Below are 13,602 nucleotides of genomic sequence, written 5' to 3'. Positions count from 1 at the left end.
GTGGCCCAGCCCCGCGGCCTGGAAGACCCTTGGTCTGGCCTTGCGGCTGAGAGATGGGGTCGGGGATCTCCGTGGACTGGTTCTGCTGAGGAGAGCGGATCCCCCCCCCCCTCTCCCCTCCCCGGGTGGCCCCCGCGCTTTCCCCTCGGGCGATACCCATACTCACGGCCTGGTGCCCCACAGCCGGGGGAGGCCTGACAGAGAAGAGACACCGAGCCGGGACAATTAAGTTTGAAGTTGTCACCCCGCCCACTCGCTTAGCCATAAGGAACGGTGACCTAAGACTAATGCATGATATGTGGGCGGAGGGAAAGGCTGACAAGCAGAGGCAAAAATAAGCATCAATGGCCTCGGGCTAAGGGAACTGCTAAGCCACCCGCCGAAGCATATACACAAAGGCTGCGTCTAGCAGGAACAAATACCATATACAGCGATCACGCGACAGAGTCAGATACACAAATAGAAAACAAACATCACCAACACAACATAGCTAGACTGTCCCCCCCCCCTCTCCCCGGCCCTACCTATCGCCCCACCCCCCCCCTCCCCCTATCCACCCCCCCTTTACCCCCCTCCCCCTCCTCCCCCCCCTCCCCCCCCTCCCTCCCCCCCTCTACCTCCTCCCCCTCCCTCCCCCCCCTCCCTCCCTCCCCCCTCCCTCCCCCCTCCCTCCCCTCCCCCTCTCCTCCCTCCCCCCCCTCCCTCCCCCCCTCTACCCTCCTCCCCATCCCCTCCCTCCCCCCCTCTACCCTCCTCCCCCCCTCTCCCCCCTCTCTCCCCCCTCCCCCCCCTCCCCTCTCCCCCCACCTCCCCCCTCCCCCCCCCCTCCCCCCCTCCCCCCCCCCCCTCCCCCCCCTCCCCCCTCTCCCCCCCCCTCCCCCCCTCCCCCCCCTCCCCCCTCTCCCCCCCCCTCCCCCCCTCCCCCCCCCTCCCCCCCCTCCCCCCCCCTCCCCCCCCTCCCCCCCTCCCCATAGTCCCGCCTGTCCCCCCTCCCTCCGCCCCCACACGGAGACCCCCTTCCCTCACACCGCCCCGGCACACTACCGGCCATCCCAACGACCCCCCCCCCCCTCTCCCTACCTCTAAGAAGCGCCCAGCCACCCCTAGGACAGACTAAGAGAACTTCCCCCCACCACACACTTAGACACAACTACAACACCCCACCCAAAGAGCACATAGTACACAACCTAGAAAAAGAGCTAACATAAATTACACTCTGTTTACACAAGGCGGTGAGGGCAAAACAAAACATCAGGACAATGTTAAAGTCTGCTTCAAACTGGTTTAGAATGTTATCTAGCACTAGATGATGCTATGTTGCGTGAAATGTTGTTGAGTTATGTTATGATAAGTTAAATTATGTTATATTATGCCAAAAATGTAAGATCCACTAGGGGAGTGTCTCTCCCAGACAAAAATGTGACGATACCCTGGATATATGATATATGACTGCTCATGTAACAGGTACTTAATAAAACTAACACCATAGACTCCCCCCCCTCCCTTTTCCCTCCCTCGCCCCCCCTCCCCCCCCTCCCTTCCCCTCCCTCCCCCTCACCCCCCCTCCCTTCCCTTCCGTGCTTACATCCTTCACCCCACCAACCCCCCCCCCCTAGACAGCCATATAACGCTTTCCCCCCCCCCTCCTCTCGCCCCCCCCCCCCCCCTCCCCGCCCCCCCTCTCCCCCCCTAAAGTCCGGTCTTTCCCCCCCCTTCCCCCCCTCCCTCCGCCCCCACACGGAGACCCCTTTCCCTCACACCACCCCGGCACACTACCGGCCAGCCCCTCGACCCCCCCCCCCCCTCTCCCTACCTCTAAGAAGCGCCCAGCCACCCATAGGACAGACTAAGAGAACCTCCCCCCACCACACACTTAGACACAACTACAACCCCCCACCCAAAGAGCACATAGTACACAACCTAGAAAAAGAGCTAACATATAAAATACACTCTGTTTACACAAGGCGTGAGGCAAAACAAAACATCAGGACAATGTTAAAGTCTGCTTCAAACTGGTCTAGAATGTTATCTAGCACTAGATGATGCTATGTTATGTGAAATGTTGTTGAGTTATGTTAGGATAAGTTAAATTATGTTATATTAAGCCAAAAATGTGAGATCCACTAGGGGAGCCTCTCTCCTAGACAAAAATGTGATGATACCCTGGATATATGATATATGACTGCTCATGTAACAGGTACTTAATAAAACCAACACCATAGACTCCCCCCCCCTCCCTTTTCCCTCCCTCCCACCCCCCCCTCCCTTTTCCCTCCCTCCCCCTCCCTCCCCCTCACCCCCCCCTCCTTCCCCTCCCTCCCCCTCACCCCCCCTCCCTCCCCCTCCCTTCCCTTCCGTGCTTACATCCTTCCCCCACCAGCCCCCCCCCCCTAGACAGCCATATAATGCTTCCCCCGGCCCCCCCCCTGTGTCCCCTCCCCCCCCTCCCCCATCTAGTTACCAGCAAATATAATAATTGGCGGGGTTCTAAAATTGAATAAAGGTGACGAATGGGAAAGGAGCCACACAACAGTAGCTAAGGGTCTGGCCCCCCTCTGTTGCGACCCAACCGTCGGATCCAGACACACCCCAGAAGGGCGCCCAAGCCCAAACGCCGGTCGTCCAAAGACCAGGCGAAACCATTTCAGGACCAAAACTGGCCCTACTTCTATCTTTTCTCCACCTGCTGGTCCTGTCCCAGCAGATCTTTACCCCCCCTCCCCCTCCTCTCCACCCCTCTCCCCCTCCCCAAAGGCAAACCCAGCACACCCCCCCTAGAAGGAGGCCCAGCCCAATAGGCGACCTCAATCATACAGGGTCTTTAGAATATAAAAACAAGGTCTCCCCTAGTGGGAAAGGAGGGACCCCAAGACCCCGAACAACTAGAAACCAACAATGGCCACTAAGGCCCCAATTAAAATCCGTTCCTTGAACGTTAAAGGACTACAGAATAACCGAAAAAGAAGGCTAGCTTTCATGGACATGAAAAAATCAGGGGGAGACATTATATTCTTGCAGGAGACCCACTTCACATCACAAGACCCCCCAAATTTATTCAAAAAATTCTTCCCAATGTGCTTTTTTGCATCATTTAGTAGCAAGAAAAGGGGTGTAGCTATCCTGATCAGACAAGGCACCCCATTTAATCATGTCAAAACAACGGCGGACCCAGAGGGTAGATTTCTAATGGTATATGGCTCCCTTGCGGGCTCAGCAATCGTTCTAATCAATGTGTACGCCCCAAACGAGAACCAAACAGAATTCCTACAAACTGTTCTCGAGGGCGTGGACCCGGGATATCTGTCATCGATAATAGTGGGAGGAGACCTAAACATGGTCTTAAACCCCTCCGAGGACAGATCAACCACAGTGGGCCCCTCCCGTACAACCCACTCCCAGATCAAGGGGAAAAGGTTTAGGGACATCATGAGCGAATTCTCGTTAGTGGACATTTGGAGAACCCAACATCAGGGCCAGAGGGACTATACTTTTTACTCAGCGCCTCACCAGACTTACTCTCGAATAGACCACTTTTTGACCACCAAAAATGTGTTGGCGGCAGCCATAGAATCAGACATTGGCTCAATCACATGGTCAGACCATGCCCCGATCACCCTGACACTGTCAATCCCCTTTGAAAAAACAACAACCTATGCATGGAGACTGAATGATTCACTACTTAATCACCCAGAGATTGAGAGAGAGATAAGATCCTCACTTAAGGACTATTTCTCCCTCAACGTGGGAACAGTCTCCTCTCCAGCAATCCTATGGGAAGCCCATAAGGCAACTATCAGAGGGAAATTTATTTCCATCGCATCCCACAGGAAAAAAGCCCGCCAAACGCTAATTAAAGAACTCACAGATAATATAAAAGTAATAGAGCAAGCTCATAAAGCAAATCCATCAAAAAAAGTATACAAAACATTAATAGAAGCTAGAACAAAACTTAGACAAACCCAGCTGGAAGACGTTGAAAAGGCCCTCAAATGGACCAACCAACAATACTATGACAAAGGGAACAAAGCTGACAGACTATTAGCCAGTAAATTAAGAGGGATACAAAAAAGATCCCAGATAACGGCGATCAAGAGTAGGTCTGGTGAAATCCAATATAGTGAAAGCAAAATAGCAGCAGAATTTACTAAATACTACACAGAACTATACAACCTAAGAACTAAAAACGGCCGACCCGAACCGATAGCGTCAGAAATTATAACTCAATATTTAAATAAATGTCAACTCCCCTCACTGACGGAGGAGGAAAACACAGTCCTTAATGCTGAGATTTCAAAAGAGGAACTGGAAGAGGCGGTCAAATCACTAAAGCTCACTAAGTCTCCTGGCCCTGACGGTTTCACAAATGTCTACTATAAAAGATTCTTGCCAACCCTATCCACGCATCTGCTAAAAACATTCAACCATTTCATGGAAGGGAACCAAATCCCTCCAACAATGTCTCTAGCCAATTTGGCAATAATACATAAGGAAGGCAGAGACCCGATGCAATGTGGAAGCTACCGTCCAATCTCCCTCCTCAACAGTGATCTCAAGCTGTATAGCAAAATTTTAGCAAACAGATTAAACCCAATATTACCGAGGTTAATTAACATTGATCAGGTAGGATTTGTTACGGGGAGACAAGCCTCTGACAACACCCGAAAAATAATCGACATTATCGATCATGTCCACCTCACAGGCACCAAAGCACTACTGTTAAGCTTAGACGCAGAGAAGGCGTTCGATAGAATATACTGGCAATTTCTGGACCAGACTATGTGTAAATTTGGCTTTAAAGACACATACCTAGAGGGGGTCCGTAGACTATACCAAAATCCATCAGCAACGGTAAAACTACCAGGGGGGACTAACCAAAGATTCGAGATAACTAATGGGACTCGACAGGGGTGCCCCCTATCTCCTCTCCTCTTTGCGCTAACGATAGAACCACTGGCTTCAGCAATACGACTCAATAAAGACATCCAGGGAATAGATATTGGAAATAGGCAGCATAAAATTTCTCTATTCGCAGATGATGTCATCTTAACCCTCTCCAAACCCCAAACCTCATTACCCAACCTTCAAAAAGAACTCCGAGACTTTGGAAAAATCTCAGGATATAAGATAAATAATGACAAATCAGAAGCCCTGAACTTAAGTCTGCCAGAGCCAGAGGTGAAACTCCTCAAACTAAACTTTAATTACCGTTGGAGTTCCTCTTGTATCAAATACTTGGGAGTTAAGATATCGAGGACCTACCAATCACTATATAAACATAACTATCCGACCTTGTTCCATAAAATCAAACAAGATTTGGAAAAATGGGGAGGATATCAAATATCATGGATCGGGAGAATGATCTCGGTCAAAATGAATATACTCCCTAGATTATTATATTACTTCCAGACTCTCCCGGTCCACATCCCTGGCTCAGAATTGAAAAATATTCAAAAATCAATCTTCCATTTTATTTGGCAAGGTAAAAAACCTAGAGTCCCCAGGTCAGTTCTCTTGGCTTCAAGGGGGAGAGGAGGACTGGGAGTTCCAGACATTACGAAATACTATCTGGCCGCACAATTGAGACAGGTGGTAGTCTGGAACGCAAGCCCAAATCAATATTGCTGGCTGGATATAGAAACGCAATATGCCGGAACGCCTTCACTGCCGGCTTGCCTATGGTCCCTGAGCAGGGAGGACATGCAAAATAACAAATTCAAATTAGGCCCAATGAGACACACTTGGGAGACCTGGACGAAAAGCAAACTCAAGTACAAGCTCACATCGCCACAATCCCAACTCATACCAATCCACAGAAATCCGAAATTTCCACCTGGCTGTGAGCCCAGACAATTTGACCAATTTCAAACCAAAAACATTAAAACGATTGCCGACCTCCTGAGCCTCGGGAAGTTCCTGAGCTACCAAAATCTACAAACCAAGTATGACATACTAGGACTGAACGTGTTCAAGTACCTACAAATTCGGCACTTTCTCCAAACATTATCCCCAACATTGGAATTTCCCCCTCTCACAGGTTTCGAGCGACTTTGCAGCGAAACAGATCACCAGAAAGGTCTAATAACACAAATTTGCACAGAGCTAGGAGGGACTACAGAAGTCCCCACGCATGACTACATGCTGCATTGGGCAGCAGAATTGGATATAGTTATAGACCGAGAGGACTGGGAAAGTATTTGGGAAAATGCCTCAGGAACTTCCATATGTACCACAATCAAAGAAAACATCTACAAAATACTGTTCCGCTGGTATCTCACTCCAGTCAGAATAAATCAAATTTACCCTCTGGCATCCGATCTATGTTGGAGAGGCTGCGGTCAAAAGGGGGACATGGCCCACATTTGGTGGACATGTCCGGAAATTCAGAAATACTGGGAAACAACACAAAAATTAATAGAGGAGGTCACAGACCTCAAAATACCTGTTGAACCGCTGACCTACCTGTTGGCCAGGCCCCTAGACTATCTGGACCGACCAACAGGAAAATTAGTCTCCTTCATCCTCACGGCGGCTAGGTGTGCGGTGGCAGCCGCCTGGAAGAAAGTGTCTCCCCCCTCGAAACAAACAATAATAAGAAGGGTGCAAGAAGTAATGGACATGGAGAGATTGTCTGCTTTCCTTAAGAGGTCTTCTACCTCATTTACAGCAATTTGGGACCCATGGTACACCTATTTGGCGCATATAAGACGAAACGCCCCCTAACAAACTAGAAGCCCAATCCACATTAAAGCCCAAACCAAAATCACCAAGGTTCTGGGGATCATGACCACCCCCCGCTATACCCTTTGTACCCTCTCCACCCTCCCCCCCCCCCCCCCCACACCCTGCCCCCCCTTCTCTACTCCCTCTCTGTTTCCATACTCGCGCCTCCCTGATGGACTTCATGAGATCAGGGAGGCGTTGAGCCTTTTCTTTCCTCTTTTCTCTCAAGAAAAAGAAAAAATGTACATTAGGCTGACATATTGTTTATACCGTACCTAGCATGTAATTGTTTAACTGCCTAATAAAAAATTTTGGAAAAAAAAAAAAAAAAAAATGAATCTGCTGATTACTGAGAGAAAAGTTATGAAGTATTCTAAGCTCCCTAATTAAATAAGAAATAATATAATTCCCATCCACCAGATATCCAGTCATCAATGTATCCCTGTCCAATGGAAAGTGATAAAAATAGTGCAAGTTCTAACTAGTATTTTCATCTCATGACTGTCATAGGTGCTCTGATCTCATGCCTCCACCGCTAGGCATGAACTTATCAACACAATCAAAAACATAATTAGATCAGTATTCAGAACATTTGTAGAAATGCACATACTGTACTGTACTCTTAAACATATTAAAAAAATGATTTACTGAATACTTGAAGCTTCATATTAAGCAGTGTATCTGCGTGTTCAATCCAAATTCATATCGGGGTATACAAAAAGCAAAAAAAGAATGTTAGTCAACCAAAGAGTTTAGATACAAACCTGCATGTTTCAGGGCCCATGGCCCTTTCCTCACGCTTGACCAAAACATACTGTGGAGGCATTACATAAAATTAGAAAATGTGTAGACCGCATTTTACCATCGGCAGCCGGTGCCATTATGGTGACGTAAAACTACGTCCGGTATGACTACAGTGTTTCATGTAGCTTCTAATGTCCCTTCCGGCAATTGGAACGCACATATGCAACGCATACAGTCTCCTGCAGGCATAAGTGTGTCATCGATACAGTACATAGTCACGTGGATTCATGGTCTTAAAGAAACACTAACTGAAAATTCTAATGTACCTCTTATGGAGGGAGAAATGTCTTAATAGACCAATCTTCCAATCTCCCACAGGTGCCTGAAAAAACTGCTACTTAAAAAGTAGTGTTAGGACCTGCAAAGTGGTCATGCCTTTGCATGGCTGTTGGCTGTTAACACTTTGGACAAAAAGTTTAATTAAATGACCCATACTTTTGAGAAGACAAACAGATAATAAATTAACTATATACATTTTGTCATTTGGATGTTGGATTGGGGATTTTTGTTTTGTTGTTGTTGTATACAGTACATTTGGTCACACCCAATTGCACTCCCTTTGACACAAATATATATAGCGGGTGTTGGGTTCAGAGCTTGCAGGGATTGTGTGTGTTTATTTGTGTTAGATAGTCTTCTTTTTTCCTCAAATTTTTTTTATTGAATTTTCAAGCAGAAATATACAGAAATAAAACATTTGAGGGTGGGTATTCGAGGGGGTGTGGGGTGGATACATAAAAGAAAAGGGGATTAGGGGGGAACAGCACAATGGTGAATCAACAATTCTTGATCCTTACACAGTTTTAGAATCGAATGTTACAAATGAGCGTAGCGGAGCAGCTTCTCTGTCTAAGGCCTCGGACATGGTCAGCGCTTATGTGCTGAGGCGCGCTTACGCTCGGCACTGAGCCCCTGCAGCCGCAATGAGAGCGGCTTTAGCAGGGGCTCGCGCACGCTTCCGCAAGCGTGCGGAAGCGTGTCTTAGCAAAATTTTACATTTTCGCGCTTGCCGGAGCGCAGGGCCGGTCACGTGAGAGGTTCGCCCAATGAGGGCGAACCAGCTCTGTGATGTCACTGGCCCGCCCCCCGACAAGCCCCCAACATGCCCCCGGATGGCGCGCGGTCTAAGGCCAGGGAAAGCACCCGCTTTCCCTCAGCCTCCGTGCCTCAGCACAGCATCACTAACCATGGACGCAGCCTAATATAGAGAACCAGTCTAGGTGTCCGTATAGGTGAAGAGAAATCGTAGTGAGTAGCCTACGGGAGGGTGTTGGGGAAACACCTGAGCCATCCATGGCAGGGGTATAAAATTAGTTGATCCCAGGGGGCTACAGGCTCAGGGAACCTAGGTCTACAAGTAGACTACCTGCATACACTATCCAGGGCAGCCAAACATTCTGGAAATTTTGGTATGTGTCGATCAGGAAACTAGTCAGTTTTTCCATCATACATATAAACCAAACCTTGTTTCTAAGAAACAGAATTGGCAATAGCTTGTCTTGTTTCTGCAGGCTCTCTATGGCACACCTTGTTGCTGTGATAATGTGGGTTATTAACTTATTTGCAGCCCTTGTGTGGTCTTGAAGTGGTTTGTTCAACAGAAACAACCATGGATCTAGGGGAATTTCTAAACCCAGGATCTGCTGGATCCAGGATCCCAACTGTCTCCACAGGTCCTGCACTCGTGGGCAGGACCACCACATATGTAGAAGGGAGGACACAAATGGGAGTAGCTTGGGACATATTTAGCAATATTCTCTGGAGTGTTGTACCAACGAGTCATAACTTTATATGCGTTTTCACGAATAATTGAGAAAATAGAGCTTTTAGCCACTGACTCAAATCTCTTCCCAGTCGTCATCCTCCAGCTCCTCCCCCAGATAATTTTTCCATGAATCTAAGCTTACCCTGGGGGTCTACAGCTAGTAGAGAGAATTGGCCATATAACTCTGAGATCAACCTCTGGTGGGAGTCTGGTCCCAGACAGACTCTCTCAAACAGTGAGGTAGGTCTAGTTAGCCATTTTATGTTGTTTTTTGGAAATTTTGATATGTATAGTGCATTAACGTGAATTGTTAGGTACTGTTGAGGATTTTATGGTTATTTGTATAAAATTATGTATTTAAATTTGAGGGTGGCCGGTGATGGATACGAAGCCAGTTACATTTTGGGAGGCGCTTTTTGCATAATCAATGTCAGCTGAGATACATCACATGTAAAGAAGTGGTAGCACATATATACTTGGCACCTCCAGAATCCTAACACAACCCCAGAAGAAGCCGACAGACTGGTGAAACGTGTTGGGCTTTTTGGACGTTGGCGGCCACCGTAGCAACCCATCGGCAGTTCAGTGTGCTGATGTCGGAGGTTCCGGAGCGTCTACTAGTGAAAGGAGTAGACTGAGGAAACTGAAAGCGTGTGAGCGCGCAAGACGAGCACCTGACAAGACCAGAGTAGGGTTGGAGTGCACCCCAAGTCACTCCCTGCACGCTACCTTTGGGGAGATTGTGAGTTTTGCTAATTCCCTTTTGTGTTGTTTGTTGCTTGGAGTAAAAACTTTATTGCACCAGTATCTTTTGCATCTGTGTTTCTTCCTTACATGTACTCAACCAGGTTTGATTCAAGATGTTCCTGTTCGACTGAGGATTCTGTGACATTTGCTAACAGTGCTGGTATCATCCATTACCACATTTTTCACTTATATCAGTTTGCACCGTAAACACCATTTTGTCTCTTGCTAGATTCCTTAAGGGTCTGCAACGTGACAGTGGACTGGTTATTTTTATGCAGTATAGAGAGAGCATCAATCTTGGCTTAGAGAATGTCAATCCTCATCTGTCGGGTTCTCTTCCTACTCGAGGCCAGAGATATATGGCAGCCCCTTATCGTAGCTTTGTGCACTTCCCACATTACTGCCAACGATGACACACTGCCCGCATTAGTCAGGAAGAAAGCCTCTATTTCCCTACTGATTGCTCCCTGTACCTCAGGGACCTTGAGTAGAGATTTGTTCAATCTCCAAGCTGTCTTGGGCATCTTAATATTTTGATTTGTGATTGTAGAATCTACTCCGGCGTGGTCCAACAAGGTTATACTGTGAATATTTGAATCAGAAACCTGGGGAATCAGATTTGCGCTTAAGATTATATAATCGATAGGCGAGTATGATTGGTGTGTTGATGAATAGAAGGTATAGTCCTCGCCTGAGTGTTCAATTCCCTCTAGGTGTCTACCAAATTAAGAGAGAGAAGGCCTCATTTAAGGGCCTTGACCTCTTGGGAGATACAATTCAGAGGGCCAGGTTCTGTCCAGGGCTGTATCTGTAGCGAGGTTGAAGTCTCCACCCAAAATGATTTGGCCTTTTGCCATATTGCCTAGTGCATTGAAAAATTAATTGAAGAATTTGATGCTATTCTCATTCGGGGCATACACTGTAGCTATGGTTACATCCCTTTCATACAATTCCCTCACCAAAATCATATACAGCTCAACCTGTTATAACGCGATCCGCTACGACGCGGATCAGCTTATAACGTGGTCTGAGCGTGGCTCCTGATTTAAAAACCTCTCCATTTTTTTTTTTTAAATATTTAATGCTATATTGCCATGACCCCATTTGTATAAGGGGCACATTTGTGGGGGGTAGCATACAGCTGGAGCACTTAATAAAAGTGTGTATAATCGTAGGAGGCCTGTGTCTTCACAAAGCCTTCAGTACCCTTGACTGTAATGAGGATCACCTCTTTTTTTACTCCTAACTCCCGCAACCCAGTTGGCTGTTGCTTGCAATAGACCTCCAGAGGACATGTCCGTGACCTTGGTACACCTGCTCCTCTGAGTTTTCCTGCTCACAGGCTGGACCTCCGGTCTCCGCGGCACAGACTGGCCTTCCTCCTGGTCAGGGCAGCACTGCCTCCTCGTCATCTGCAAGGGACTCTTCTACCCTTTCCTTAGTATCTCCTCTTCTGCGTCACCATTATTGGCTAGATGACATGTCTATCATAGTGACTCATTAACACACCACAGAGAAGAACCATTCAGGGGGCAGCATGCATACATAGCTAAATCATTGAAAGGAGGTTACACTTTGGTCAATGAACACAGAATCCCAGCAAGCTCTAACCCCAGAACCCACCAGCTCATGGCTGCAGGCTTATAACGCTTTGGCTAAAGGGTTTAACTAAATGACCCATACTTATGAGAATACAAACATTTAAGTATTTAACCAAGTATTTTTTGTCATATTAGATGTAGTATTGGGTATTTTTGTCTTTTGTTGTATGCATCTTTAGGAGTGTAACCCCTGTGTGTGTACAGCAACACAGAACACTGCCCTCCAACAGGTTAAACTCCTCGAACATGTGACTATCTCAAGCCAGTGAGAGGGCTGGTGAAGGAGGAGGAACTAGGAGAATGAGTGAACCGTAAGTGCTGGAGGCAGCCATTTTGCGACTCAGAGCTACATGCAGCTGAGAGATGAAAGTTGCTTGCAGAGCCATCTACCCAGAGGGATCATATGCCTCACAGAGAGCTGGAAAGTTAATTGGGTGGCAAGCCACAGCACAGTGAGCCAGAGCACAGTGAAGCACTACAGTGAGGAGCTTCCAGACCAGAGGACAAGTTCAGGAGACAGACAGCTGAAGGAGGGAATTCCTCTGCAGTTAAAGGAAAGGGTACCATTTACACTTATCTCTGTGAAGCACATGCCTGCAACTGACATTCTGATCAAAGTTCTCCAACAATATATTAGTGTCACATAGGCAGCAATGTTGTAGATATTCAGGGCACTCAAACAATATCCAGGCACTCCGCAAACAGGAACAATTAAAAACAGGGTACCCTGGTATAGCAAAATAGAAAAGGCATTATTTAAAGCATAAGTGAGTGGAAAAAGTGACAGAGTAGTCCTCCCACGCGTTTCACGCAAGTGTTGGGCTTTCTCAAGGAGGTGACTAGTGTCACATAGCCCTGACAGTACCATAAACTTATATGTGCAGCACTGGTTTTGGCTGGGAGGTTAACAATTGTACTGTGTATGTTATGCAATGATCCTAATTACTTGAGTATTGCAAATCTGTGTTTCATGCCTGATTCTTTTATCCATATCCCGCTGTGGTGTCCCCCTTCTTATTGGCCCCACACAAGTGTGGGGGGTTATTATATTTTACAGACTCAGGCCCCCACCTCATATACTAAGGTATAGTCAAATAAAGAGGGGTTACAGGGGCATGATCTCAGATACAGTTCTCTCATTCTTGCCAAAGACTGAATCCTTATAGCGGCTATTTTCTTTGTGAGGAATCTCGATTGGACCATCGGACACATTGGACAGGACATTGCTTTATGGTTTGAACCATTTTCTATTATCTTCGGACTATGTATATATCTCCCAGAGGCACCGGACAGTAACTTGTTTTGCATCGTAACACCCTGTAACACAAACATACAATAATACAATCATATTGTCATACATACACACAGATATACATATCCCCATATACACACATATATTCTTGTATACATTCACTGATACACATGTAACGGGTATTCCCCCACCCAATCGCATATGGTATGTGTGTGTGGGGAACCTAGTATTACCAGGTGTGGTGCTTTACCTGTTAGGCTCAAAAGAGGGCTGAGCTTTCGCCACGGGGAACCTGGGGCAAGTATAATATGAGTAATCTCGTACTCGGTGCAGCGCCTCCACCTGCGATGGCTCCCACCAGAGGGGGAGTGGTTCCTCGCAGGACAATTTATATCACTCAGCACACAGTATGTAAAGCAATCAATGCCTTTACTAGTGTAACCATACTCATGCATAACAATCAACAGGTGTCCCTCCCTAGAGGAAACACTAACTACTGCGTCTCGCAGGACGTTACCCCCTTCACCAGGTGATCCCACCCCGTGTCCAGTAACCCTACACTTGTCTCCCACCCTACAAGTGAGATAGATATGTGTGACTGCGCAGTCACTGGTCCTGTGTGAATCTACTTATAGAATTGTTGGTGCACTTGGTGAGGGTTACCTGCCGAGCACTCCAGTGCCCGGGCCTGCAAGGAGCTTTGCAAAGGATCC

The sequence above is a fragment of the Ascaphus truei genome, chromosome 3 (genome assembly GCF_040206685.1).
Source record: "Ascaphus truei isolate aAscTru1 chromosome 3, aAscTru1.hap1, whole genome shotgun sequence".
Classification (NCBI taxonomy): domain Eukaryota; kingdom Metazoa; phylum Chordata; class Amphibia; order Anura; family Ascaphidae; genus Ascaphus; species Ascaphus truei.
The sequence above is the reverse complement of the archived record's forward strand: the minus strand, read 5'-3'. Positions refer to the sequence as shown.